General features: G+C 41.1%; 1 long non-coding RNA gene across 1 annotated transcript; it reads left to right on the plus strand.

Moving 5' to 3' along the window:
* The first annotated feature begins 3,193 nt into the window (after positions 1 to 3,193).
* LOC119192959 lies at positions 3,194 to 3,981 on the plus strand. The gene is made up of 3 exons (XR_005113788.1): positions 3,194 to 3,219; positions 3,553 to 3,706; positions 3,932 to 3,981. It is a non-coding gene; the product is annotated as an uncharacterized LOC119192959 (long non-coding RNA).
* Positions 3,982 to 4,450: the final 469 nt, after the last annotated feature.

Below are 4,450 nucleotides of genomic sequence, written 5' to 3' on the forward strand. Positions count from 1 at the left end.
AATATTTTTCAGACAATCCCATTCAGTTAAATGGGCGTCGAGATACATTCGTCTGAACGTTGAAGACAGCGGGGAGGCCGCTCGAGTAATCGCGTTGTTGGAGATCTTGCTGGCGAGACCAAAGCCTCAGTTGGACACTGCGGTCGAGTGTACAGAGGGTGAAAACTATTATAGCTTATATGGTGTATCGTTATCGGGAATATTGAACTGTTGGTTATTGAAGAATCAATCATATACAAAAGTTTCGGGTAGGTAACTATAGGTATACTGTTAAATGCACACACATCACGCATTTATCGCCGAAGGGGTATGAAGAGCGCAACCAGTACCCACTTTTCGCCAAGTGTGTTCCGTCCCATGATGTGATAGAGGGCGAGCCTGTCGCCATATTGGGCACAAATACCAGACTCCGGTCTAATATTGACAGAAAAACTCAAATATCACTTTGTCCAATCCGGAATTCGAGCCCAGGACCTTAGGGCGCTGCCGTGCCGGTAATTGCTGTGTAATATTATAATACTATAAGCTATTTAAAAAAGACCGTATTCCTATCTAAAAGGCCGGCAATGCATCTTTGTGCCCCTGATATTGCAGATGTTCACGGGCGACGGTGATCACTTTCCAACAGGTGAACCGTATGCTCGTTTGTCCCCTATAAAATTAAAAAAGAAAAACCGTACTGCATCCCACTGGTACGCGCGGGCGTTCTTCATTACTAAGGGGTTAAGGCTGTATTCATCATTTTGGCCACATGCGGCGTGTAACATCAAGTATTGTGTTTTAATTGGAAGTTCATAATCAGTGAAATAGCTGTCCTTTAATGTCTCAGGACAACATGTTCAGTGTATTGTTGTGCGCTACTCTACTGTACTTTGTAACTCTAAACTGTTATTTTTTATGTCCAGACATAGCGTTTAGCAACAAGCGAATGATTTCCATTTATAAAAAAACTTTTTATAAATTATATTGTTATCAATAACGAGTTTAGGAACCAAGGTGTCCTGATTCAGTACAGTATAGGATATATGTCAACTGTCACTATGGAACATTGGCATAAATATTGTCTTGACTGGAGGAACAATCATGTCTCATTAATCCATACTTTATAAATAATTTCACAGCTGCAAAATAAAATTTTTGGGTGCCTGTATACTAAAAAATATTTTATTCAGAAACGGAGGAAGTATGGGAAGAAGTGGATAAACACGGCAGCGCGGTGGTGACGGCACTCTTCGCGAGCGCGACCCTCGCGTTGTTGTACGCGTTCCCGCTGAGGGACCTGGTGTCGAGGCTGCTACTCTTCACTCATGTGGTATGTTACCAATGTTGTGAAATATATTTTAAGCTATGTCGAGTAATTGTCTTGCTGTCGGATGTACGCAGCGCATTAAGATTTTGTGTTTGTGAATTTTGTTATAAAAGTGCTTTTATATACCAACGATGAAAAAAAATAAACAAATATGCATCGTATAAGTTGTTTGTTTAATTATCTAATGGACTAGTGTTTTTAATTAATTTTGAATGATCGTCGAAATAAGTCGATTATATGAATATCTGTAATTTTTTGCCTACAGGACGTAAGTCAGGCGCAGGCGGAGTCGTGGGGCGGGTGCGCGGGCGCGCTGAGCGCGGTGCGCGTGTGCGGTGTTGCGCGTGCCGCGCTGCTGCGCTGCGCCTGCGGCCACAAACAACGCACACGCTGGCCAACGCAGCGCTGCACGCGCTGGCGGGTCTGCATCACTGCTCACGGTAATACACTCTGATTATAGTAAATGCCAAAGTAAAATATTTATATTATTACCTTTGTGTAGTTGGTAGTTACATATACCGAAATCTTTGTAAGGTATAAATATTTCTTAACGGACCTAATAAGAAAAATATTTTAATACTATGAATATAGTTTTGGATTATCTTTATAACATTAATTAATAAAAAAATTACAAAAATAGTAAAATAGTGTCAACTATTTGTTGCATATATGATGTCAAAATATTCCTTATTTATATTTTACAATAGAGAATTCTATACTGAAGAACTAAAAGGCAAGATCATAGCGGAGTTAGAAGCGTGTTTCTTCCTTCTGTTGTTGTTCAGGAACTGGACTCGCTACCGGCCTCGCTCCTGGCTGATGACACCGCTATGGATTACTGCGTCACACTGGGCCTGGCTTTACATGGTGAGTGACTTGCAGGTAACACAGATAGACTATAATATTTATATATGTTTGTGTATGTATGATATTTTTCATTACATATAAAAATATATTTATATTTTGTAACTGTATGTCCACACTACCCTATTTAGTTATTTTATTCCATCTAATGGTAGTCAGTAAGAGATCGCCTCGAGTGGATTGAATTTCTAGATGCTCTGATATTATAGCCGAAGAGAGTTACCCTTGTGGACTCGTATTTCGAATTTGTGTTGTAGAAATACTCATAATATATCATAAAAATAGAAACATTTTGTGGCACATTATGTGACTTTCTTTTCCGCAGATATAAAAAGCAGTCAGCATGAATGTTGATAGTTATATATTTTGTATTATTGCAGATAAATCTCCGCGACATGTGGAGTCGTTGTCAATAGATCTCCCGGTGGGGTCGTGTGAGATGCGAGCGTGCGTCAGCTATGCTTGGACAGGTGTTAGCATAGGTTAGTTGCATGCCAGTTTATGACCTATGACCAACCTAGCCAGGACCGTGTTAGATTTTTATTTTGTTTAGTTTTTTTTTTTATTGTTTTTTTTTTTTATCTGTTCTGTTGTGTACCTGTTACATTTCAACCTTTCCAGAAATTGATATTCAAAAATACTTTCTTTTAATCTGTTTTGCAAAGTTTTATGTTTCTAAATCCATCAGTTCAGCCATATTGTTTTCTCTGACAGTATTATTTTTTATAGATCATGGTATTGTAAGGATTGATTCAAATAATGTATTTTCGTATGTATGCTACGGGATGTATCTAGTGAGGAATAATATTTGATTTTTTTTATTGTGTATTCCTCAACGCATGGAGATAAGAATTGATATGTATATGAATGGACTGAGTGAACATATTTGCAGATTATTGTATTCCTCGCAAAAAGCAAGTCGTATAGCTGCACAGTGAACAGATTTGGTGTGACGTCAGCAAACGCGAGCTGCCGGGTGCGTGCGCAGCGCGACTACTCCGCGGCTAGCGCGCACCGCGCGCACACGCTCGCCGACCTGCACCACAGTGAGTACCAATACCAAGAGAGCATAGTCTTATACACTTCAGGTATACATTAATCTATATAATTGCACTACATGTAAACACATATAAAAAAAAATAAGATGAATTTTAATAAAAAAATAATACTACATTTTCTATGGTTTTATGTATGGGTATAGTCGGACTTAATACTGCGTGTACTCTCTACCACTGAAAGAGTACACTTCATATTGTATTAATTACAATTTGTCCCAAAAGTTAGAATATCTGCGATATTGTACCCTAAAACCTTAGCTTATACACGAGAACATCCTGTATCAAGTGAAAAGTATAAACACCCTGTAAATATTTTCGTAGCGGACCCAATAGAGCCGTGGGCAGTAACTGCGCTGAACGTAGGTGTGTGGCGTCCCACGAGCGGTGAGCTGCGAGCGTTGCTCGACGACTGGCTCCTGCGCTGCGAACATCTCATACAGCACCTGCTACTCAACCTGGACTACACGCCGCATACGTGAGTACATTATACGGCCCAGGTCATGAGCACAGATGAACAGTGGAGCGAGGGTCGCGTATGTAAAAATTGGACGAAAGTGTATAGTACCCGCATGGCGCATCTAAACGAATAGATAATGGGCATCGACTAAGAAACCAATTGCGCGAAACATCAAACCGACCAATCATTAGTGCGCTCACGATCCATGCTTCGATCTGTACCATGAGATGCTAAAATCCTCAGGGGCGTGTCGCTAGAGTCCCAGCTGACAGTAGGTCGTTGGCTATGCGGTTGCGGTTGGGTGTGAGGGCGCTGGCGCGTGCTGCGTGCGCTGCGCCTTCACCGCGCATGCGCATGCGCACGACGTGCCGACCCGCCTCAGCACCAAGACATGTTCGGCACTGCGCACGCGCTGTTAGCCACGGCCTGGGGGCATTGCATACCGCTGGTTAGTTATGTTGTATTTAGGAACCTTTATGGTCAAAAGACAAAAAAGTTTCACTGTTCAATCTTAAATGCAATAAAGAAACTACGATTGACATTGTATATGCAATGCATGAGACGGCATCGGAACGCTGTACCTTTGATTTTTATAAGCTCTTACTGGGCCCTTATTCTGTATGATAGTGTAAACGCGTAACGCGGCCGTGTCATGTTATCTTCGTGAAATGTGCGTGGAATGGTATTCTGTAAGCCAATTTCTATAGTCCATGATGCGTTGTGTTACGTGCTTGTTACTAACGTGCGGGATAGAGAATAAGG

This window comes from Manduca sexta, unplaced genomic scaffold, assembly GCF_014839805.1.
Source record: "Manduca sexta isolate Smith_Timp_Sample1 unplaced genomic scaffold, JHU_Msex_v1.0 HiC_scaffold_3444, whole genome shotgun sequence".
Classification (NCBI taxonomy): Eukaryota; Metazoa; Arthropoda; class Insecta; order Lepidoptera; family Sphingidae; genus Manduca; species Manduca sexta.